The sequence below is a fragment of the Cherax quadricarinatus genome, chromosome 72 (assembly GCF_038502225.1).
Source record: "Cherax quadricarinatus isolate ZL_2023a chromosome 72, ASM3850222v1, whole genome shotgun sequence".
Classification (NCBI taxonomy): domain Eukaryota; kingdom Metazoa; phylum Arthropoda; class Malacostraca; order Decapoda; family Parastacidae; genus Cherax; species Cherax quadricarinatus.
In genome coordinates this window covers 13,518,394-13,545,062 of record NC_091363.1, presented here as the reverse complement: position 1 = coordinate 13,545,062, position 26,669 = coordinate 13,518,394, and the positions used below count along the sequence as shown (strand labels likewise).

Below are 26,669 nucleotides of genomic sequence, written 5' to 3'. Positions count from 1 at the left end.
GCAGTGGAGTTGAGCGCCTCTGGTGGTGAGAGTGATGACCTTAAGAGACGTTCCTCCAAGGTGGTGGTGGCATAGATCACGTCCAAGGAATGTGATCAATGCCACTGGGAGTGAACCTATCCTCCCAGGTGATCCATCACCCCCACGGGTTGAGCGCTCCACCATGATTTAGTAGCGATGTGATGGTGTAGTAGTGCCATCTAGTGGTGGTAGTCAGAGTTAGTCAGGTTATCAGTGATGGTGTTATAGAGAAGGTCAGGACAGTGACCAACCTCAACGTAACTAAAAGTCAGTTGAACTTCAGAGGTCGTATGGGGAAGGTGTGCTGTTCCTTCTCCTGCCACCCCGCCGGCTTTACGGCTTCATCATTTTAATACATCTAAATAACGTAAGTATTTCTGGGAACGTATTTCTCAGTATAACAGCAGAGTTGAGCTGCAGCTCCTGTTCCCCACCACCAGTTTGGTCACCAAATTAATATTTTAATAGTCTTTAATTTTATTTGGGGTCTAATATCTTGGAGGGGGGCGGGGGTGATTGACCTTAGTGGAAGGGTTTTGATGCAAGGAACTGGAGTTACTCTCCTTCCTCTGATCAAACAATAACTCTCATACTAGGCGCTACATAACCCATAATGGTGTATCCAGTTCTGGGCTATTTTTATTTCCATTGTTGAAAAATAACTTAATGAAGGTCTCTTGATCCAAGGAACTTGCACCTTGTGATCCAGATATAGACTTCCATCTAAGCAAATTATTAGTCATCAGGTTTATGTGAAAGAAATATTTATTAAAGAGAAAGATAGCTTTACTTACTATGTTAAACATTAATGGTTATATCAGTCCGTAATGTTACTAGTTTATATTACATGGTAATGTTTATGTATGTGTGTAATGTTCATAGTTATAATGTGAATGTGTGTTGTTTCAGGTGTGGTAACTGAGGAGTGTTGTGCCTGGCTGTGTCTGCTGCAACATTGATCAACACAGCAACATTGACCAGTCTGAGGGGTGGAGACAACCACACTAGTAAATGATCTGACCCATAACATTTAGTGTTATACCTGGAGAGGGTTACTTCAGGTATGTGGAGATGCAACAGCTGGAGACGTCGTCAGAGGTGGGCGGGGCCCACTTATAAGGTATTTCCAGGTTTTAAGTCCACTAAAGTTTGGTTATTGAAGCAGATAGTAATTGTATTAGGAGGGAAGGTGGTGGAGAGAGTATAGGAAAGATTGTTAGCAATTGATATCTGAAGTAGCTTAGCGGGAAGTATTAGCTTATCTCCCGACCAGAGATGAAATCTCTGTCCAGGAAATAATGAGGAATGTATTCTATATGTTACTTTGAATGGGGTGGAAATAAAAATTGGAGAAATGGGTTGTAAAGCTTTAGTTAGTTTAAAGTTTGTTAGTTTAATGTGGTTATGATGTAGTCTATATCCATCCTGCAAGATTGTAGGAAGCAGAGATGAAGTGTGTGTGATATATCATGGCTCAGTTACTAGTGGCGTCAACTGAAGAACCGGGATTCGATCCCGGCGGCACAAGAAGGCAAGTTCTCTTGTATTCATTGGCGTTGTTCACATAAAGGAGGAACACTGCAGCAGGCCTACTGGCCCTGAGCAGGCCTAATGGTAGGGGTTGCATCCTGGGGGAGTATAAATACCCTAATAATAATGTTATCCTGACTTGACTGTGTAATTGTGTTGATCTACCTGATTAATAATTATACTGAGTTTAGTGTGGTGAAGGTAATGACAGGTCTTGATGCCGGGTGTAAGGAAAGCCTATTATATCAGGCATATCCATTAAGACATAACATTATTATAATTATAATAATGGGAGAGCGCTAGACCTGTAGGATTATACAGCGCATGTGGGGAGATGGAAGGTATTCAGGCTCAATTCAGGGAACTGGAGCACAGATCCAATTCCCTAGATCAAGAGCCCCTCACCAGCGTCAAGGAACCTCCCTTGAGGGGCTTAATGCATAAGAAAGGAGCACTGAAGTAGACATCTTGGCCCATGCTAGGCAGGTCTGACTCAACCACTCATTTGTCTAACTTATTTTTAAAACTACACAGCCAGAATTTTAGCTTCACATAACGGGATAAATTTTCCTTAGGCAGAATATATTATAGCCGGAAAAATCAATAACAATTCCTCAGAAATGTGGAATTAACTACATCTTTCTATTTTCAGTAGGGTTGTAGAGGGCCTGGCCAAGTAATTTTATGCTTTGAAGTCCCAAAAATATTTTTAGTATAGTCTTGAGTTTAGCGCTCACTACTCCAGTGTCTAAGAGCGCCTTGGGGGGGGGGGGGGATTTGTTTTGAAGTTGGGTTATACCGGATATATTTACAGACTTTGTAGGCTGATTGATCTTACTTAGACCCCCTTGATCTTACCTAGACCCCCTTGATCTTACCTAGACCCCCTTGATCTTACCTAGACCCCCTTGATCTTACCTAGACCCCCTTGATCTTACCTAGACCCCCTTGATATTACCTAGACCCCCTTGATCTTACCTAGGCCTCCTTGATATTACCTAGACCCCCTTGATCTTACCTAGACCCCTTTGATCTTACCTAGACCCCCTTGATATTACCTAGACCCCCTTGATCTTACCTAGACCCCCTTGATCTTACCTAGACCCCCTTGATCTTACATAGACCCCCTTGATCTTACCTAGACCCCCTTGATCTTACCTGGACCCCTTGATCTTACCTAGACCCTTTGATTTTACCTAGACCCTTTGATTTTACCTAGACCCCCTTGATATTACCTAGACCCCCTTGATCTTACCTAGACCCCCTTGATCTTACCTAGACCCCTTGATCTTACCTAGACCCCCTTGATCTTACCTAGACCCCCTTGATCTTACCTAGACCCCCTTGATCTTACCTAGACACCCTTGATATTACCTAGGCCCCCTTGATCTTACCTAGGCCCACTTGATCTTACCTAGACCCCCTTGATCTTACCTAGACTCCTTTGATCTTACCTAGGCCCTCTTGATCTTACCTAGACCTTGATCTTACCTAGACCTCCTTGATCTTACCCAGACCCCTCTGATCTTACCTAGACCCCCCTTGATCTTACCTAGACCGCTCTTGATCCTACATAAACCCTTCTTGATCTTACCTAGACCTCCTTGATCTTACCCAGACCCCCTTGATCTTAGACCCCTTGATCTTACCTAGACCCCCCTTGATCTTACCTACACCCCCTTGATCTTACCTAGTCCGCTTTGATCTTACCTAGTCCCCCTTGATCTTACCTACACCCCCTTGATCTTACCTAGATCCCTCTTGATCTTACCTAAACCCTTCTTGAACTTACCTAGACCCCCTTGATCTTACCTAGACCCCCTTGATCTTACCTAGACCCCCTTGATATTACCTAGACCCCCTTGATATTACCTAGACCCCCTTGATCTTACCTAGACCCCCTTGATCTTACCTAGACCCCCTTGATATTACCTAGGCCCCCTTGATCTTACCTAGGCCCACTTGATCTTACCTAGACCCCCTTGATCTTACCTAGACTCCTTTGATCTTACCTAGGCCCTCTTGATCTTACCTAGACCTTGATCTTACCTAGACCTCCTTGATCTTACCCAGACCCCTCTGATCTTACCTAGACCCCCCTTGATCTTACCTAGACCGCTCTTGATCCTACATAAACCCTTCTTGATCTTACCTAGACCTCCTTGATCTTACCCAGACCCCCTTGATCTTAGACCCCCTTGATCTTACCTAGACCCCCCTTGATCTTACCTACACCCCCTTGATCTTACCTAGTCCGCTTTGATCTTACCTAGTCCCCCTTGATCTTACCTACACCCCCTTGATCTTACCTAGATCCCTCTTGATCTTACCTAAACCCTTCTTGAACTTACCTAGACCCCCTTGATCTTACCCAGACCCCCTTGATCTTACCTAGACCCCCTTGATATTACCTAGACCCCCTTGATATTACCTAGACCCCCTTGATCTTACCTAGACCCCCTTGATCTTACCTAGACCCCCTTGATCTTACCTAGACCTCCCTTGATCTTACCTAGACCCCTCTTGATCTTACCTAAACCCTTCTTGATCTTACCTAGACCTTGATCTTACCCAGACCCCTTTGATCTTAAATAGACCCCTTTGATCTTAAATAGACCCCCTTGATCTTACCTAGACCCCCCTTGTTCTTACCTACACCCCCTTGATCTTACCTAGTCCACTTTGATCTTACCTAGTCCCCCTTGATCTTACCTAGTCCTCCTTGATCTTACCTAGTCCCCCTTGATCTTACCTCTGCCTCCCTTCACCCTTGTGCCGCCACTGCTCTGCAAATTAATAAGACCTATAGGTGGAGTATGTTACATAGTTGTGATGTACATATATAACAATTTGTAAGTCTACAATTATTTACTTTATCAAAGTAACTTATAGAATTAGGTGGTGTTAAGTAGGATAGGTAAGGCATAGAACTGGAGAATCTGCTATATGCATTATGAATGCATATAGCAGGGGAGAGTAATCTCCCCCGAAGGCATAGATTACGTAGAACTGTTGGCCTTGGAACCCACCAACGACCTTCAGAAGCTGTGTGGAATCTGTTATTTCACGTGGTTTCCGTGGGGATGTTGGTGGGTTTCGGGCTTTGGGTAGTGGTTGTGGTGGGTGTTCTACGTTTTTTATGCCTTTGGCCAAACTGTGCAAAGTTAAATATTGATTCATTGAGTTTACACAATTTCATCATTCTGGAAAATTTAAGCAGCGTTCAGGTTCCTATGAATATAAAAGTATTAGAGTTCATAATTGTAGTTGGTTTGATAGTGAAATTAACGCTTCTGGCAGCAGACGTTAATGATGAAAAGAATGAAAATCTCTTATCTGAAGTGTTAGTCGTCAGAAAGGATTCACTAACATTGATGCTGATGAGTATATTTAGGGGGTGATTTAGATTGGTATTAGTGAGAATAGGATTATTAACCCTGCTGGGTTAAAGCCCAGAAAAAATAGAGTGGGGGCTTGAATGTAGTGGTCCTCAGGTTGTGCCTAGAATGCCAGCCGTAACTGGCAGGTAAGGTAGGTTAAGAATTCCGGCTAGCGTAGTACTGTGTGTTAGGAAACTGGTATACGGCAGGACTCCAACTGGTTAAACAACCTACAGTCTTGGATGTTAGCCTAGTGTGCTATGAGGGACATGGAAGTGTAGGGGAAATACAACGTTGCCTTAATGATCTTAACTACCTTCATGTTAAATTTGGATGCCCTTCAAGGGGTGTTTATTGTACTAGTGAATTTATCTTGATACAAGCAGTTGCAAGTCCCCTCCCCTTCCTTGGATCAAACCTGTTTGCCTAACATTCCCCAAGCTGTGTATAATCCCATGGATAATATATCTATACAGTTATGGGAAATTTTATTTGGGTAAAGGTGTGCGTATGTAAAATAGTTTGAATGAATGGGGGAGCGGTAAACAATTTTACATACGCACACCTTTACCCAAATAAAATTTCCCATAACTGTATAGATATATTATCCATGGGATTATACACAGCTTGGGGAATGTTAGGCAAACAGGTTTGATTTGGAGAAGAGTCGGGCGCACTGAAGTTGATTTATCAAGTTTGTTTTTCTTTCCCATTAAATATATGCGTCTAAGGGATGTTAGAAGTGGGTTTAGCTAGGTTGTAAGTTACGGAGGGTGGGTTTCATTAGGATTCTAATAAACGAGACGTGAAGACGTGTGCACGCAAAAGTTTGATGTGAAGATAGTGTTGTACACGATTCCACTGCCCAGTGTCGCAACACTTAGCTTCCTGACTATATAATCACCAGGTCATGAAATTTAAAAATGTATCATACCTCAAACTACTACTAATGGCAGTATTGAGGCTATCCGCCTCATTACTACTATTGTTAGTAGGGTTGGGGTAGATATATTTTTTTTTTTCTTTTCCCGAGCTTAAAGCTCCCGAATTGTGTAAATGTTGTCCTCCTGCTGACAAATACAGCAGTTGAGGCTTGTCTTTTTTCTATTTCTTGTGTTCCTTGAACACACACGTGTGTGTGTGTTCGAACATTTCTTTGCTGTGATAAAGAAAGAAAAATTATTTACTATATTTTAATAAATGCTCTTAAGTTTATCGAATCTTCTAAGTTGAATTTATTCTGCACGTTGTGGGCAGCTGCTGTGTGGTGAAGTCTGTTGTGGGCAGCTGCTGTGTGGTGAAGTCTGTTGTGGGCAGCTGCTGTGTGGTGAAGTCTGTTGTGGGCAGCTGCTGTGTGGTGAAGTCTGTTGTGGTCAGCTGCTGTGTGGTGAAGTCCACGTTGTGGGCAGCTGCTGTGTGGTGAAGTCCACGTTGTGGGCAGCTGCTGCTGTGGTGAAGTCCACGTTGTGGGCAGCTGCTGTGTGGTGAAGTCTGTTGTGGGCAGCTGCTGTGTGGTGAAGTCCACGTTGTGGGCAGCTGCTGTGTGGTGAAGTCCACGTTGTGGGCAGCTGCTGTGTGGTGAAGTCCACGTTGTGGGCAGCTGCTGTGTGGTGAAGTCCACGTTGTGGGCAGCTGCTGTGTGGTGAAGTCCACGTTGTGGGCAGCTGCTGTGTGGTGAAGTCCACGTTGTGGGCAGCTGCTGTGTGGTGAAGTCCACATTGTGGGCAGCTTCAAGTTTTCAGAAATAATCACCAGCAACAAAACGCCAAAACAATGTCTGCAAAGATAAAAGTATGGACATTACTAGATTATTCGAATTGCAGTAAGCAATAGGTTGAAGTCTTTGTATCTAGAATGCTTCCTTCAACATTTTGTAGGAAGAAAACTGCTAAAATATTTTTAAAGCTGTTCTATCAAAAATTACCTTGAAATTGGAGTAATCCAAGTTTTCTAAATTACCACAGGTTGATGGAACTGGAAGAGCTGGAGGTGTTGATGGTGTGGTGGATGGCAGAGGAGTGACTAGTGGCGCCACTATTCTTGACCTCCATGGCTAAATGGCGCCATTGACCTGGAGGAGGGGAGGTGATGTCAGTGGTTGTTTGTGGGGAGGGGGAAGGTCGTTAGGGGAAGGGTCGAGGGTTGGCTGCAGGTGGAGGGGTTGGGAGGTGAGTAGTTTGTTGATACTGGTGGGAGGGTGATGGGGAGGGGGGATGTTTGTCACTTGGTAATTACTAAGGGACTAACACAGTCTTGTTACTGTGTGTTAACGTGGCTTGAACCTTGATATTTGAAACGCCCTGGACACTAGCCCAGAGACACTCGTTTGCCACATATTCGTAATTCTAATGAACAATGTCAATGGACTCGTGTTGAAAACCGTCTCCTTGATGTTAGGCTTACGCATTTGACATCTCTTGTGGGTTTAGTGCTTAGTTTTGATTGTAGTGGTAAGCCACAGCACAATGTCTTCCTTTGCAGATAACACCCGAATTTGCATAAGTGTTCTTCATTGAAGATACTGCAAGACTCCAGGGGGACATCAACCAAATTTTTAAATTGGCCGCAGAAAATATGAAGTTCAATGATGAGAAATTTCAGTTACTCCGATTGGAGAACGTGAGGAAATTAAAACTATATCGGAGTATAAAACAAATTCCAACCACAAAATAAAACGAAAAACTATTGTAAAAGACCTGGGAGTGATAATGTCAGAGGATCTCACCTTCAAAGACCGCAACATTGTATCAATTGCATCTGCTAGAAAAATGACAGGATGGATAATGAGAACCTTCAAAACTAGGGATGCCAAGCCCATGATGACACTCATGTCTTTTGTTCTATCTAGGCTGGCACACTAACAGCACCTTTCAAGGCAGGTGAAACTGCTGACCTAGAAAATGTACAGAGAACCTTCATAGCACACAACTGCGATAAAACACCTCAATTACTGGGAACGCTTGAAGTTCCTCAACGTGTACCCCCTAGAACGCAGGCAGGAAAGATACATGATTATATACACTTGGAAAATCCTAGAGGGATTATTACCAAACTTACACACGAAAATCATTCCCCAAGAAGGCGCTGGACAGGCACCTAAAGTCAGTACCTGACTAACCGGGCTGTGGTTCGTACGTCAGCTTGTGTGCGGCCAGCAGTAACAGCCTGGTTGATCAGACCCTGATCCACCATGAGGCCTGGTCTCAGACCGGGCCGCGGGGGCGTTGACCCCCGAAACCCCCTCTAGGTAAACGAAAGCAAAAAATTCGGAGACGATTAGGGCCGGATTTGTAAGGGGGCAATTCCCCCTGGTCCCCCCTGCCAGAGGGGACCCCAGACGAAGGGCTTCCTTTATAACAAACTGTAATAAAAAATAGTTTAAATTAATTAACAAATAGTGTGTGTGAGGGGCATCAGAGAATAGAAAGGGTGCCCACCACCCCATCTCCCTTTGAATACCTTGACTATTTCTGGCTGGCGTCAGTTTAGAGGTAAATGACGAGACCATGAGGTCAGAGGTGACCTGTGTGTGTGGGGAGGGGCTATGGCTTTGGCTATGTCGACCTCAGAAGAGGTATTAGGAGCTCAGAAAAGAGATTTCCAAAGAATCAAGCGAAAGAAATGCAAAGACAAAACGCCTTACAGAATTTTTCTCTGCTTCCATAGTGGAAAACATAGAAGATAGTAATGAAGAACCAGTACCACTACCAGATGATGATTCTTCTGAGGACCCACCAGCATTCCCAAGTACATCTGCAGAAAATAAAAAGAACATACCAAATCAAGATAGTAAAAGTGATGTATCACCACAACCACATTCTACAGATACTTGTGTAGACATGGACAGTGAAGCGCCACCATGTGATTCAGACCCAGTCATGTTGTTTCCTGTCAGAGAAAACCGTGTGTCCTTCTGGTCAACTGCCACCATATAGATAGATACCGAAAGTGTAACACCAAAGATATAAATAAATACACATCGATAATTATTATGTAGTGTAGATAGAATATATTACAAACTGAAAATTATAGTCAAAGTTATTCTTAAAGTTAAAATTGAGAAAAATAAAATCTGACTTCTTCGAAACCTATTTTTTGTTGTTGTTGTTTATCATTCATTTTAGTTCATTTCTTATTTGTAATTCAATTTAATTTCCAATTTGAGGGCCCCCCCAAGTCTAAAGTGCCCCCCTCCAAGGTCTAAATCTGGCCCTGCCTGGTAGCATCACTACCTTCGTTACCTCCACTCAGCAACCAGTGATGTCTTCCTTGAAGGACACGAAACTCACCACTAAAACAAAAACATTAATCAGTAAATATCTAACAGTGTTTACACAACAATATACTGTAACTTTCGCCGGTACAAATTCCAGTTGTTCCCTTTGTATCCGTGACAAAGCACAATATAAATGCCGTTTTTTTCCCTTTTGTCTGGGTTGAGTTTGGCGTTGCTAGTGAGAATTAATACTATGCAGCACCTGGTTCCGACATCCAGTGTCCTGAGCTGACGCCCAAATGGAAATTTAATCTGGCAAAATTGTGCTGGTTGTATTATTGTTTAATATTTTCATGGTATAGCCACAGCAGTGCAGGGAATTGTCTGTGTACTCACCTATTTGTCGTTGCAGATGTCGATTCACAGCTCCTGGCCCCGCCTCTTCGCTGGTCGTTACTAGGTCCACTCCCTGCTCCATGAGTTTTATCATACCTGTTCTTAAAGCAATGTATGGATCCTGCCTCCACTACATCACTCTCCAGATTGTTCCACGTCTGACAACTCTAAAGCTGAAGCAATACTTCCCAACATCCCTGTGCGTGTGTGTGTACGTTCCTATATTTAGTCATTAATATGTAATTGCAGGGGTCGAGTATTAGCTCCCGGTCCGCCTCTCCGCTAGCAGTTACTGGGCTCACCGTCTCCTGGTTTCTCAACTTTAATAAACCTATTTTTAAATAATCTGGATCCCGCCTCTCCCACGTCTCTATCAAGGTCGTAATAGTAATGAATATTTACAGTCATGAATTCAATAACAAAACATTACAAGGTGGTTGTGTGTTTTTCACAACAGTTATGTACAACGAGCAAAGTTTAAACAAAATATACCATTTTTCACTATTCTCTTATTAGCATACCTGAGGTAGAAACCTGCCATAGCTGTACTATACCTGAGGTAGAAACCTGCCATAGCTGTAACTGTTCTCAGCCTTTCTTTGTACTGGTGACAACAGTCTGGTTACAAAAAGTTTACATAGAGGGGGGGGGTTAAATCCAAGATATCTGTATCTGGTTACATACGAGCCACAACCCACCATACAACTGGATCCTGTTGACTGCCTCAGCTGAGATGATCAGTCCCAGGTCCTGACACAACCCTATAATGTGATCATGGATGTTTTAAGTGACGGAGAATCCAGTGTTGTGAATCATTATATCACCAGCAAAGTTGATGATATAATGATTGGGCTGGGCTTGACATAACATTCAGTAAAGCATTAATTAAAATACTGAATAAGTTTGAGATGAGGACACCTTCGTGGGAAGTTTCTAATTCTATGTCTTCTTTTTCACTTTCGATGCTCCTGGAACAACACGGAAGACTGTTCTATCCAGTAGCCTTCGATCCAGTAAAGAAGCAATCTTCGTACATCCATTCTGGCAAGTTCACTAACTATTGCATGTCGGTTGGCTATATCAGACGCAGCTTTGACGTGGATCAGTAAGACGCATGTGCAGCAGTTAGATATCTTTATTCCAAAACTCTCGCCTACTCTATAGAACGGAACTCTTTCCAGGCTGAGGGACTGACCACCTCAAAACTACGTCTTCGATGGTGATGGACTGAGTACATCGTCTATACATCTCTACTGCTTCTGCTGCCTTCTCTGTATTCAACTGATGGAGCCTACTGTGTAGGAGAAATGTTTCGGAATAAAGATACTTAACTATTGTACATATGTCTTTCTTATCAACTTGTCAGTATCCAGCTGTGAGGTGAATTAAGTACAATGGTAAACGTTCTGTTAGTGTGCAAGGTGATATTAGGTGGTTATGCAGTGCTGCTCACTACATGTATGAAACCATGTAGCTGGGAGACAAAGTTTTTTATTCTACGTATGAGACAGATTAGGATCACCCTTTCACTAGTTATACACAAACAGCTAGTATGAGATGCTGGGCGTAATGTATTTTGTTAATTGGGTTTTGAAGTGGAGAAAGATGGAACTACTGGTCTAAGATATAGGGATCTTCCCAGTGGCGAAGCTCATGTTGTGCAGCTCGACTAAAGGATACAAAACAGAGCAACCCGAGGACGTTGTTATAAATAATACTGTCCTTCCCTATAAAAGTGAATTGGCTTTTACCTAGTGCAGTTTGGAATTCAAACTCAATGAAAAAAACTTGCAATCATCTTGAACACAAAATGAACTAGTCTCTTATTTATTTTTTTTGTCTTGGGGGTAATGGGTAGATGGATATAGGTAGATGTAGCAGCCCAGGTACTGACTAACTCAGTTGCTCTGTATAGTGGATGAGGCTGCAACACCCAACTGGTCTCTCCATGCAAGGCTAAGTAGGATAAGTGTGTCTATACACCCCCCCTCATACACACCCCCTCATACACACCCCCTCATACACACCCCCTCATACACACCCCTCTCATACACACCCCCTCATACACACCCCCTCATACACACCCCCTCATACACACCCCCTCATACACACCCCCTCACACACACCCCCTCACACACACCCCCTCACACACACCCCCTCACACACACACACCCTCACACCCCCCGCCCACCCCGCACCCCCCTGCACCCCCTCACCCCCCTCACACCCCCCTCACACACCCCTCACACACCCCTCACACACCCCTCACACACCCCTCCCACCCCCCCTCACACCCCCCCTCATACCCCCCTCATACCCCCTCCTACCCCCTCATACCCCCCTCACACCCTCATACCCCCCTCATACCCCCTCACACCCCCTCATACACACCTCATACACACCCCCTCATACACACCCCCTCATACACACCCCCTCATACACACCCCCTCACACCACCTCATACACACACCCTCACACACACTCCCTCACATCCCCTCATACACACCCCCTCATACACACCCTCTCATACACACCCCCTCATACACACCCTCTCATACACACCCTCTCATACACACCCTCTCATACACACCCTCTCATACACACCCCCGGCCGAGGGTATGGTTTGCAATCGTGTCATTACGATTTCTTGAGTCAGGTCAAGAAATTAGAGAAAGTGCACAGGTTTTGCAACAAGACTCCTCTTCAAGTGGGGGCTCTTTGGCGCAGTGAAGAGGGTCTTGGTCTTGGTCTTTGGTCTCTTTCTCATACCGAACGTAATTATTCCCCAATCCCCCCTTCCCTATCCCATCCTCCCCATCCCCCCTCTTTCCCCCCCATCCCTCCCCTATTCCCTTCCTATTTTCACCCTTTGGGATTCTTTCCACAGAATGCCCCTCAAGGAAGGTTCCTTGATGTTGGTGAGGGGCTCTTGATTTAGGGAATTGGATCTGTGCTCCAGTTCCCCGAATTAAGCCTGCATGCCTTCCACATCCCCCCCCAGGTGCTGTATAATCCTCCGGGTTTAGCGCTTCCCCCTTGATTATAATAATAATTTCCACAGAATGGTCCATCCCATTCTGTTTAGGTCCTTGGCGGTGGTGTAGTTTGCCGTGGAATCTGGATCACCTGGGGATGTTCCGATCCCTCTCTGGTCTCTCGGGGGTTGGCTTTGGGTGTCTTTCGGGTGACGTGTGTATCTCTGGAGGCTACCTTTCAGATTCCAGGGGGTGGTGGCCGAAAGAGGTATGCTTTGTGGCGGGTGTCCGACCGCCCTCTCTTTTGTCCACCGAGGTTGCTATCCCGGATTGCTGGTTTACTGGCATGAAGGGTATGGCACGGGTTCCATGCTGCATCTGCACTACTTGTGGTGCTGAGGTCCTCTTGGGCACAGAGGGGGATTCACAGCCCTTTCTGCCTCCTAGGAGCTATTCCTCCACGTTCCCCCTATTTTTTTTTTTTCTAAAAAAGTGACCTAACCATGGAGTCCCCAGTCCATGAACCTGCTCCCTCTGGGCCCCTTCCTGATACCGCACCCTGTTCTGACCCTTCCTCGTTTTTTGACCACTCTTCTGACACTTCTAATGCCCCTGTACCTCTTGCTGGTGCCATATCGTCACCCGCTTCAGGTACCGGGGTTTCGACTGACTCCTTTGATATGTCTGACCTCCGCTCTTCTTTGACTATGCTTCCGGCTTCTCCCTATACGGTGTGGCAATTTTCGAATCGCCCTCCCGTTCCACGTCAGACCAACTCTGGTCCCACACCGAAACGCCCACGACAATTACCTGATGATACTTCTTTGCTTCCTTCTCGTTCTACTCAGAAAAGACCAGCACGTCACGCACTCCCTTTCCAGGCCATGTATCAAAACACACAATGGACTAATTTTGTTTTTACTCTACGACCGACTTTCTTTACTGCCTACCTTTCCGACCATAGCAGGGCAAGGCGCTCCTACACCATGTTGGTAGAGATATATCCTTTCATGCTCTCAAGAGCAGTACACACATTATCTCAATCTTTACTCACCCTCCTCCTTCCATATCCAACATTGTCTTCCATACAGCGTCCTTGTTTTCCGAAACACTTGAAGCTATCTCGGAATATATTGATGAGAATAGACCATCAATGGACACCGATCCACCTCTTCCCTCTTCTCCGTCTGTGCTACCCCCTTTCTTCGCAGCATCCCATTCTTTCGCTGCTTGAATGGTTTCTGCTGCGGCCACGTGTGGACTTCTAACCCTTCTAGTCCGTAGATACCTTTACCTGCAGATTTCTTGTATCTTTCTTGTTACAAATCATGGCTTATTTACACTGGAATATCCGAAGCCTCAGAGGTAACCGGGGTGAGCTTCAGGTGTTGCTCTCCCAGTTTTTCCCTGTTGGTGTTCGTTTACACTCCGCTGATATCCATCCCATCCCAGGCTATGATTTATTGTATTCATCGGATCCTTTTTCCAATGGAACCTTTAATGAAAGTGCCCTTCTTATACGCACTGATATTCCATACCGTCAGCTTTGTTCATACTTCGCTGCATTATACTGCAGCCCATATCCACTTGAATAAGTGGTATACAATCTGTTCTTTGTCTCTCCTTTTCGGGCATTATCTATCCCAGATGTTGCCTTTCTAGTTTCTTCCTTACTGCCACCACTTCCGTTACTTGGCGATTTTAATGCCCACCATTTCCTTTCGGGGGGGGTCTCACTGTGACTCCCGCAGTATTCAGCTGGAAGCTTCTCTCGCTTCTCACCCCCTCCATGTTTTAAGTACGGGTGCTCCCACCCATTTTGATCCTCGTACTCATCTCGTACTAGTCTCTCCACTAGTCAATACGGCTTTCGTAAGGGCCGTTCTACCATTGACCCTTTACTACGCTTGGATATGCATGTTCGTAAGGCCTTTACCAATAACCACTCGGTTATCGCCATTTTTTTTGACATTGAGAAGGCATATGACAACTTGGAGGTATAATATTTTGGCTAGACCCACTCCTTAGGCCTCCAAGGCAATCTACCATTTTCCCTTAACTTCTTAACTGACAGACATTTCTGTGTCCAGGTTAATAATATGCTTTCTCTGGACTTTGCCCAAGCTGAAGGTGTCCCCCAGGGATGTGATCTGAGCACAACACTTTTTCTCCTTGCTATAAATTATCTGGCATCTATTCTTCCCTCCAATATTTGGTCATCGCTTTATGTTGATGACTTTGCTATAGCTTGTGCAGGCACTGACTGTCACCTCATTGCAGTTTCTCTCCAGTGTTTCCAATTTGGCCATCGCTCATGGGTTTAAATTTCTAGTAGTAAAACTCGCCAAATTACTTTCACTAGATGTTCAGTCGTCTCTGATCATCCCTTGTACTTATATGGCTCACGTATGTCAGAACGTGATATGGTTAGGCTTCTTGGCCTTCTGTTTGACCGTAGGTTATTCTGGAAACCTCGCATTACCTCCCCGAAGGCAACTTGTCATAGCCGACTGAACCTTATTAAAAACTTCGCTCATCTTTCATGGGGGCTGATTGTAGAACTATCCTTCGCCTACATTCAGCCCTAATTTTATCGAAACTCGATTATGGTCACCAGATCTATTCGGCGGCCTCTCCAGCTGCTCTCTCTAACCTTAATCCCATCCCATCCATCGGTGCTTTTAGCTCCTCACCGGTTGAGTCTGTGCAGAAGCAAATATTCCACCCTTGTCCGATCGCCTTGATGCTCATTGCCTTCGCTATTATGTTAGCTCTCATGACCTCCGCAATCCTTCCATATATAGGATAGTCACTGATGTTAGTAGACGTTCTCTATTTGTCGCCCCTGTCGCCTACATTCACTCTTGTCTTCTCTTCAGTTACCATCTTTCTATGTTCATGTTGCATCCCACCTTTCCCTACCCCCTTGGGAGGTTACAGCTGTCCGTGTCTCTTCTTTCCCACTGCCATGCGCGAAAGCCCAACTGCCTACGGTGGCTTCTCGCTCTCTTTTTCTTGACCACTTCCGCTCTCATTCTCATGTCATGGCAGTGTACACCGATGGTTCTAAGTCTTCTGAGGGCGTTGGATTTGCAGCAGTGTTTCCGGACAGTGTCGTGCGAGGGCATTTATTATCCTCGGCTAATATTTTCACTGCTGAATTGTATGCCATTCTTGTAGCACTTATCCGTATTGTATCTATGCCTGTGGTCGTTTCAAACTCCCTTAGTGCTTTACAGGCCATACAAAAATTTGATACACCTCACCCCCTTAATTATTTGTATCCAACTTTGTTTACGCTGTATCTCTAGCAAGCACAAAGATAGTTTTTTGTTGGGCTCCTGGTCATGTTGACGTACAGGGCAATGAACAGGCAGACACTACTGCACGGTCAGCAGTACATGACCCAGTTTCATATAGAGGTGTTCCATTCACTGACTTTTTTGTTGTAATTTTTACCCGTCTTCGCACCCGTTGGTAACAACGTTGGTCTGATCTGCTCCATAACAAACTTCATTCTATTAAACCAAGTATAGGTTTCTGGACCGCCGTCTTGTCATCACTGTCGAGGTTGGGAGACTACTCTCTCCTGTCTTCGCATCGGCCACACTCATTTTACTCACGGGTATCTCATGGAGAAGCGCCCTGTTCCTCTCTCTGAGAACTGTCAGGTTCCAGTATCTGTTAAGATAAGATAAGATAAGATTTCGTTCGGATTTTTAACCCCGGAGGGTTAACCACCCAGGATAACCCAAGAAAGTCAGTGCGTCATCGAGGACTGTCTAACTTATTTCCATTGGGGTCCTCAATCTTGTCCCCCAGGATGCGACCCACACCAGTCGACTAACACCCAGGTACCTATTTGCTGCTAGGTGAACAGGACAATAGGTGTAAGGAAACGTGTCGAAATGTTTCCACCCGCCGGGAATCGAACCCGGGCCCTCCGTGTGTGAAGCGGGAGTTTTAGCCACCAGGCCACCGGGCCACCGCTCTTATCAACGAGCAATAAAAAGTAGGGGCGCCATTGGTACACTAAGAGAAAACACCATAAGTGTCCGGGGCCCAAAACTGTTCAACAGCCTCCCATCAAGCATTAGGGAAATTGCCAATAAACCCCTGGCTGCCTTCAAGAGAGAGCTGGACAGATACCTAAATTCAGTGCCGGATCAGCCGGGCTGTGGCTCGTACGTTGGACTGCGTGCGGCCAGCAGTAACAGCCTAGTTGATCAGGCCCTGATCCATCGGGAGGCCTGGTCATGGACCGGGCCGCGGGGGCGTTGATCCCCGGAATAACCTCCAGGTAACCAGCACGCAGAATTTACCTCCAACGTCGTCTCCGCTCTGCTGCCCTTTCTTTACCTTCCCTTCATGCTGACGGACCCTCCTTTAATCCGGACTCTCTCATTGACTTTTTGACAGCAACTGATTTACTACACAAACTCTGATGATGATGATGTCTCTAGCACTCTCCTCAGTCCTTTCTACCTTAATCTCTAGCTACCCTCTACCCCTGCACTATCCACTGCCCCGCTGTACTCCATAACCTAATAATCATTCCTCTCCCTCTTGCTACCCATTACCTTTGCTTCCTTCCCTGCCCTGCTGCGCTGTATAGCCCTTGTGGTTTAGCGCTTCTTTTTGATAATAATGGGAGTGTTTCCGTAAGACACTTGCTGTCCCCGTTAACCTAGCCGTAGGTAGGTGTTAGTTGACTTGCGTGGGTCGCATCCTGGAGACAAAATTAACCTAAGTTGCCAGAAATGCTCTACATAACCAAGGGCTTTCTGTATAGTAGTATGTCATTGATGTCAGCTAGGCTTGTATACCTTGTACATGTAGTAAATAAAGATGTTGTACTTTACAACACATTATTTGTGTAGTTATCCATAAAAAAGGTCAAGTAGTCATTTTCTTTACTTGTAGCAAATTACAGAGACTGTGAGGTTGAGTTTTAAGGATAACTAAAGAAAAATCTCATGTATTGCACAACAAAATAAGTAAGTTTGTTTAGATACAACTGCACAATTTTAAGACTCTCACACTTGCATTACATGATAATATACGTGTAAATTACCCAGGATAACTTTAAAAAGTAACTATGTACCCTGGACACAGTGTCCGTGTTTCATTCCCCAACATGGGTGGAAACATTGGGCATGTTTCCTTGCACCTGATCGCGTAGAAAGTAGGTACCTGGGTGTTAGTAGACTGGTGTGGGTGGCATCCTGGGGGACAAGACTGAAGGACCACAAAGGAAATAAGACACAGTCCTCGATGACGCATTGGGTGGCTAACCCTCCGGGTTAGAAATCCATACAAATCCTATCTTATATGGTTTGGAGTGTGTATTTCTCTGGAGTATACCTGGAGAGGATTTCGGGAGTCAACGCCCCTGCGGCGCGGTCTGTGACCAGGCCGCCTGTGTATATATGCTGAGAGATTTAATCCCTATTTTAGGGATTAGATATTCTTGTCTGGTAATGAAAAGGTTACCCTGCAATCTTAGGATTTTGTTCGGATTTATAACCCCGGAGGGACTATTTGTCTTATTTCCATTGGGGTCCTTAAATCTTGTCCCTCAGGATGCGGCCCACACCAGTCCTGACACCCAGGTAACTACTTGCTTGACAGGTGAACGGGACAACAGGTGTTAGGAAATACGCTCAATGTTTCCACCCTTGCCTGGGATCGAACCTCGGATATTCAGCGTGTGAAGCGAGAGCATTGCCTACCAGGCCACGGGCCACCCCATCTTGGGTTGTCTCTTAGCGTACTCAAAGCGCCCTTGCTTTTCACTGGAGGGATGTTGCATCTAGGATAACCCAAGTTAGTTTAATACTTTTATTATGCACCCCATACCCATCCTATGGGCGGTATTCAAAGGATTACAGAGGTACATAATGGGTCCAGGAACTGGGCCATGGATAACCCAGTAAAAAACGCCAAAATGACTTATTTCCATTGGGGTGTATGTACTAACTTACATGTGGTACTCACCTATATATGGTAAGATAAGATAAGATAAGATTTCGTTCGGATTTTTAACCCCGGAGGGTTAGCCACCCAGGATAACCCAAGAAAGTCAGTGCGTCATCGAGGACTGTCTAACTTATTTCCATTGGGGTCCTTAATCTTGTCCCCCAGGATGCGACCCACACCAGTCGACTAACACCCAGGTACCTATTTGCTGCTAGGTGAACAGGACAACAGGTGTAAGGAAACGTGTCGAAATGTTTCCACCCGCCGGGAATCGAACCCGGGCCCTCCGTGTGTGAAGCGGGAGCTTTAGCCACCAGGCCACGTTCCGCTCACTAGTGACTTATCAGTTCACACATGAGAAAGATGTATCTTCCTTTGATCACATGAGACATCTCCTCCTCCTTGATTCGCCAGTACTCGCCCTTCCCGGGTCTTTTCCAGATAGTGACCCGGCCTTGGCTCCCTGTCTAGGGAGTGTTGTGAGACCTATGTCTCCCATGGGAGGAAGTACAAGTACCTCCTCATCTTCTAGGATCAATTGTCCCCAGGCCTAGCCCCATTCCCCCGCCCTAATGGGGCTCGTAGGGACAAGCTAGGCCTCTCAATGGGACATGTATGTACAGGTTCTTATGACCAAAGTTACCGAACACGTTCCTAGCATCCTGGAATGGCTCCTTTAACTTTAAAGGACGATGCAGAGTGAAATACAAGTGTTGGTGCACATTTGTCCATTTTAAGTGTAAATGTGAAATTTTTATTTCCCTTAAATCAAGCTATATAAATTTGAGTCTACCTCTCCTGAATGGCTTCAGTATTTAATGGCTGATGCATCTTGTGGCTAGGATAGTGTGTTTGCAGATTTGTCACTATTGCAAAATAGTTAAAAAATCCATCTTAATAGGTATCTGATTGTTAAAAAAAATGGTTTACTTTTTTAAAAGCTGATACTAGAATATTTTTGGCAAAATATTTGGGAACTGGCATTCTAGCTTCAAAATCTAGAACTGCTGTCACATTAGTACTGGATCCTAACTGCTACGAATGATGAAGCAGCAATATATTACAACATACAATCTCCTCAAGGAAGGTTCCTTGATGTTGGTGAGGGGCTCTTGATTTAGGGAATTGGATCTGTGCTCCAGTTCCCCGAATTAAGCCTGAATGCCTTCCACATCCCCCCCCCCCAGGCGCTGTATAATCCTCCGGGTTTAGCGCTTCCCCCTTGATTATAATAATAATACAACATACAATGATCTAACATAAAAATACAAAAGGAAGGTCCATGTTAATAGGAGTTAGTCGAGATATGCAGAACGCGTCCTGGGAAAGGTTCTAAGAACCCAAGTGGATTTTTTTTTATTTGGGGAGGGAGGGGTTATCGTAAGTTATTAACCACCTCAATTACGTGATTATTATACAAATCAAATTATGCGGTAAACTCGTAAGGGTCATACAGCGCTGTGGGGAAATTACAGGCAGAAAATTTCCTTCAAGGTTGCTGCTTCAGTTTTAGATTTCGTGAACATTATTGCCTCTAACACATTTGTCTTTCCCAGTGTTGTGTGTCATGACCTGGTTCACCCTCCAGCTTACAGTAGTTTTATCTGAAGGTCACACTGGTGTGTGAGGAAGACTGGGGTTGCATTAGTGAGTGTTCTCCTAGGTGAAGCACTTGTGGGTGTTCTTGTTGGAGTTTGGGGAAGTATGGGAACGTCGAGGGGGGGAAGAGGGAGGGTTGTTGTGAAGAAAGCTCCCCTCAAGGAAGGTTCCTTGATGTTGGTGAGGGGCTCTTGATTTAGGGAATTGGATCTGTGCTCCAGTTCCCCGAATTAAGCCTGAATGCCTTCCACATCCCCCCCCCCAGGCGCTGTATAATCCTCCGGGTTTAGCGCTTCCCCCTTGATTATAATAATAATAATGTGAAGAAAGCATTGTTGGTAATCCTGGATGCCCGATTTGTTTATTTTTATACACTTTCGTTTATAACTTGAGAACTCATCCGATAGGCTTCAAATTTTCACTAATGGTTTATTGTATGAGAAGAATGGTTACTTAAACTAGACAACTACTGACCTTTGCAGGTGCCCTCTGGTCAGTACTCGTCTAGTTGTGGTTGCGGGGGTCGAGTGTCAGCTCCTGGCCCTGCCTCTTCACCTGGCCGCTACCCGGTCACACTTCCCGCTCCGTGAGCTTTATCATACCTCCTCTTAGTGGTATGAACTTTTATTTCCGTACGTGGTAAGTTAGCTTAATATCTACTATGCACCACATACTCATCGTGTGGTCGGTAGTCATTAGAGGCACATAATGGGTTGCTAATTTATTTTTTCCCATTAATTATAAAGATTGTGTGTCTATGAACAGTTTAAATGGTTAATGGTTGATGCATCTTATCGTTGGATTCTATATAAGTGGAGAATGCCTCTTCTGGTAGGCTTCAAACTTTTATGGCTGGTTTTTTTTTCTCAACAAAAAGTTACCGTTGCTGCTAGGCGGCACGAGTCTAAATTTGTCCATTTTTTAAAGTATTTGTGATAGTGATGCCCATTCTAAAGAATGTCTGTTGTGGTCGTCTTCCCCCCACCACTAGTAACAACACACACTAGTCGTTAGTACCTTTACTGCAACTGTCTTCTACCGCTGAAGCTCTCGCTTCACACACGGAGGGCCCGGGTTCGATTCCCGGCGGGGTGGGAACATTTCGACGTGTTTCCTTACACCTGTTGTCATGTTCACCTAGCAGCAAATAGGTACCTGGGTGTTAGTCGACTGGTGTGGGAGGCATCCTGGGGGACAAGATTGAGGACCCCAGTGGAAATAAGACAGTCCTCGATGACACACTGACTCGTATACAAATAACTGACTTTCTTGGGTTATCCTGGATGGCTAACCCTGCTGGGTTAAAAATCCGAAGAAAATCTCACCTCTTACATAAGCTACTATTACAGCTACAACAACTGCTGCTACACTTCTTATATGCAGCACTAAATATTCACAACGGCTATATGATTCAAAAGAAGATGACTGCAAGTTTTACACCGTAAATGAGCGTCTTACAACACTGGTGGGTAGCAGAACCCAGGCGGTACGTCTACTGGACCTTCCACACTAGCATCATCCAGCCATTTCACCTTCACCTGACGCATTATGTATTATGCAGAACAACCACTGAAAAAAATAGTGAAATTCCAAGCGCTTTCGTGGCTTCTCACATTATGAAGGAACTATAAAAATAAAAGGTTAACAGGAAGGCATTATGAAGACCAGACTACACCTCGCTGCCACCTCCAACACCACCTGACTTTTTATGAAGATGTAGGTAGGTACATCTTCAATGATCTGTTGCACGAATTACTGACATGTAACTAAGATGTCTGTTTGCATCTTGTCGGCATTGTATACCATTCTTGTACAACTTGTCAGACACTGCAACATCCGGGAGTCTTGGTTCAGAGGACATTTACATGACCACCTTCACTGCTACTACAACTTATCCATCGCTTTGGGTATGACCTACTTCCACTGGGAAATCCCGCCTACCAGAGACTATGCCCTTGTCTGCCCGTCCCACTCTACCTGACGTTAGTATATAAGCACCAGCCTTCTTGCCTGTGCTCCAGAATCTTCACAACTACGGTGCTCTTCACACCAACTCCAAGGCTGAGGGACTGATTACCCCATCTTTTGTATAGTTCTACTGTCTTCAATTTATGTCCTAGAATCTGAATTGATAAAGCCACTGGATGGCGAAACGTCTACAATAAAGATACCCAGATGTTGAACGTGTCTCAGTTTTCAAAGATATTTTGTTTTCCTGAATCTTTTTATCTTATAAGTGAAGATGAAGTGGAGGTATATCCAGGCACAGATAAAATAAAACATGAGGGAGGTATAGGAGTCTGGTCGGCGTGGCGAAGGACGCTGCAGCTGCACTCTCTCAATTGTTGAACACTCGGTGTTGTTGAGGGCATTGCATTCTGTTGCTTTTATATGTCAGTAAGCTTTTATTCAGGTTCACTACACAAGTTTGGACTTTTACACTTGCGACAAATAAAAATTTGTTAGACCACGATGACTTTGTTGTTTGTATAGTTTTGTCTGGTGAAAAAAGATACAAATATTAATATTACAGGTGCCTAGTGAGAGAAAACTTATGTTGTTCTTTCTTTTTAGTATATAATTATCTTTTTAATATGTTAAATGATATATAAAACTTATTCCTTTGAGAACTGGTGGCAGAAATTTAAATGACAGTTACCACATTAGAAAAGCCTCGTATTTTATCCTCCATTCTGCTTTCGCTACTTTTATGCAAATTCTTTGCATCTTGTCAGTTAACTATGCATTAATCCATCTGAGAATTTCTCCCCAAAGCCATATATCGTTACTGTCTTCAACAATGTTATGTGCGACACTGTAACTTCTTACTGAACCTTAGATCAACTACGATGTTATTTCATCGTGGTTTACCGCCTCGAATTCATAAAAAAAATAAGAAAATTTATTAGGCAAGACAGGCCTCCCTCCTCTAGCTATGTTCATCAGGATGACAGCATTGTATCTCCTAGCACTGACTTTAGTAATATTTCGCTGTTGTGGTCAGGTTGATGAGGCAATAATTTGAAAATAAGAAATTACTATAGTTTTGTAATGTTAAATTATCGACAATATTACGTAAAATTACACAAGTGCAACTATTGCGACATTTCACTGCAGCAACGTTTCACTGTCACATAGCTGCTACCACTACTTACACTACTACCACAAGTACTAAACTGCTAGTACTACCACAAGTACTAAACTGCTAGTACTACCACAAGTACTAAACTGCTAGTACTACCACAAGTACTACTACCTGCAACTATTATGCTATACACCTCACTCTGTACCATATATACCCTCAGTGCCCCTGTTATGTCTGGCCGATGTAATATGCGACCTGATAGACTCAGAAGAAAACAGAGATATTCAGAACTGGTGTAAAGACCATCGTCAACATAGGCATGATGTACAAATTTACCCGACCAACCAACACAGGTCACAGAGACAATGATGGTGGACCTTAGACAACCACGACCACAGGACAGTTGAATTATAATATAATCGAGATCCTCAGACAGATCCTAGGATTAAAACCCGTGTCAGGACGCAGTTCCTGACGAATCAGTCGACCTATATTGTTTATAATGGCTTGACAAAGTATTAGAGAGCGAAACGTTGCCACCATAAAATGTTGCATTAGTTGCACTCGTCATTTAACCTAACATACCTCTCGTTTTGTTAATACATTAACTACCTTCCATATCTCTAGCACGATACCCATGTGTAGTTATATATTGAAAAGAAAATGGTTAACCATTCAGTAAGTTCTTTGTTTTCTTTAAGAAAAAAATTGTTGTTCCGGAGATTTTTTTTCTAAATCATGTCAACAGTGTCTGGGGCCTTGCGTAATTTTTTTTTTATTCTCTGCAGTAATTTGTTTCCGGGATTCAGTTTGCATCTTTTTCTGTTAAAATAGACAAATAATTCCTAAACTAAAAACGTTTATCATTCACTTTCGTCTCAGAGAAGTATTTTGTGACGCCGGTGGCGTCACAGAGTGAACTTCCGCCATATTGGCGGTCAGGCATATGCCAGTGATACTGTATTTATCGACAAAACGGTGTTTATTTGAAGACTGCTGAGATGCTGAAACCTGTTGTTTTGTGGGTTGTCTCGGCAGAAGGAAGCAAAAAGGAGTGTTCTCTCCCTCTCTCTACTGTCAAGAAAGATCACCAGTTAAAGTGGCTAGTTTCAGTATATTTAAAAAGACAAATGTTACATTTTATATAAAGACACTTGCGTGATAGCTTTGTGGATATACATTTTGTTTCTTTCCCTTGCATTGTAAATACAAATTTAGTCAGTTGAATTTGCAACACACTGGTTTGTTAGTGATTTTGTTGAAAACTCTTCAGTTTCCTGTAAGAAGCGATCGTAATGAATCATCCTAGGATGCCCTCGTACTGCCAAACATTCTAAATATGCTATAGGAACGTAATATCCCAAGTATCAGAGATCGTGTTACTGGAAAGAAATTTCTTCATTGGGTTCAATATGCCCATGCAAGAGCATTCAAACCCTTGCACAAAAGCCCTCCAAACTTTCCTCAGCACTGGTGAACACTCCTCCAGATGGATCATAAAAATTGGAACTGACCTCCTCGTGAACCAGATAAGAGATGAGCTATATTAAGTAAGGCAACAGAGGCACTTCCCCGCTCCATTGGATATTACCCCATTCCAAACCACTATCCCTCTTTCCCCCAACAAAGACTTCTCAACTCACAACCAAAGCTTCCTTCTTGGCTTCAAGAATCCTGCAGGATGCCTAAAGCTACATGTATTGATGACTTAGTCACACAGCACACACTTCACAAACTATTTGTTGATGGTGCAGCTGGTGGTGCTGCTGCTGTCATACGAAGTGGTGGCTCTCGCAAAGAAATTGGAGCACGCATCAATAACTGGGCCTCTATTCTTCAAACAAAATTGTTTGCATACTCCTTGCAGTCAAAGCGTCCATGTATCAAAGGTTGACATTTTAATTATAACTGATTTTTTATCATCCATAAATGCTCTCGACTCCTTGAATATCAATTGTGGCATGCTTGTGTCAGCAGCCAGACACAGTTATGATAGGATTGTAGATAGTAGTCATAGTGCACCTTCTGTGGATTCCGTCTCACATTGGTCTTTAGATGCATGATAGAACTGATGAACTGGCAAAGTTATATGCCTTCAAAGAAGGGTGTAGATTACAATCTTGGGCTGTTAGTTAACAGTTTCAGAAGACTAATACGTAAAGAACTTCAACTGAGCTTCACTGACTTAAGACTGAGGGAGACTGACACCAATCAGTCCATCTATCATTCTATCATGCAGGGGAAGCCTCGTGTCTATGGTGCATCCACTAAAATAAGCAGACTCTAGGATGTCACTACCTCCCGGCTCCGGCTGGGTTACAAGTATCTTTGGCAGGTTAAATCACCACCACCAGATGTAGACCAAACGAAATGTAAACTTTGCCAGATGGACTATTTTCACACCTTGCGTCATTATGTTCTGGAATGCGATAAAAATGAATGAATTTAGAGACAATTCACTCAGAAAAGTATTTTATCTACAGTGGTATATTACAAACCATTCTGGAAAAATGCCCTGACTTGGTTCATTGTAAATAAAGCATTGCGTATGTGTGACCTAAGTCATGTCTGCATAAATAAGTCATTACAGTTGTGACCAGATATAAACATGCAAGCAGTTCATTATCACTGTAACTTGTTCAACTAACAAAACTTTGCGGCCCAGTCCCTGGACCCATTATGTACCTCTGTAATCTTTTGACTACCCCCCACAGGATGGGTATGTGGTAAATATAGATAACTAACGCTGATCACATTCTAACATCTGACATGAGAAGAAACTTGGCAAGGCTCGGACCGGTTCAGCTGACTAGATAGTGGGACGTGACTATTAGCATGAACAGGATTAACTGAGAGTATTGCACTTCTCTATTTCTGGGACTCTTGTTCAGTCAGTATTATGTAAGACTCCTCAGTAGAAGGGCTTTGTGATTTGCAGGTGAAGTTGGTGTCTTAAGTAAACGCTGCTTTCCTTGGTATCTGCCTCATCCTTGGCCTCATTTCATGAACAAGTTTTTCTTTTTCATTTCAGGACAATGGAGATTTCAATCCCACAACAACTTCAACTGCCCCTACGTGAAAGCCACACCTCAGCATCATGAAGCATTAAGTTCTTCACCTGCTGTAGTGCCAGGGAGGTCAGTGATAGTGTTGGGAGCTCTGGGTGGGTGTTGAAGTTTGTACTTAAACTTCAACGATTCGCTGGTACGTGTCCCGGCCCGGGTCTCTTCCAGATGGTGACCTGGCGAGGTGGGTGTTTTTTAGGTGTCCCGTAGCTCGATTGCTAGCGCGCACTGTTCACACACTGAGGTCCGTGGTTCGATCCCTGGTACATGTGCACTTGGTACCTGGGTGTTAGTGGACTGGTGTGGGTCGCATCCTGGAACAAAACTGATCTAATTTCCACGAAATGCTCAGCATAACAAGCGGCTTTCTATCACACTAAAACCAAGTTTCAGCACTTCAAACTAAACAAATCCTTGTTATCA

At 44.1% G+C, this 26,669-nt stretch overlaps 1 long non-coding RNA gene across 2 annotated transcripts; it reads left to right on the top strand.

The window, feature by feature from the left end:
• Window positions 1-250: 250 nt before the first annotated feature.
• On the top strand, window positions 251-26,415 carry LOC128701324 (uncharacterized). 2 transcript variants are annotated; one of them, XR_008408892.2, is made up of 5 exons: window positions 251-388; window positions 931-1,141; window positions 9,560-9,742; window positions 10,543-10,587; window positions 26,213-26,415. It is a non-coding gene; the product is annotated as an uncharacterized lncRNA (long non-coding RNA). The 2 variants fall into 2 exon arrangements; XR_008408891.2 differs by having other exon boundaries at window positions 9,560-9,754; window positions 26,213-26,414.
• Window positions 26,416-26,669: the final 254 nt, after the last annotated feature.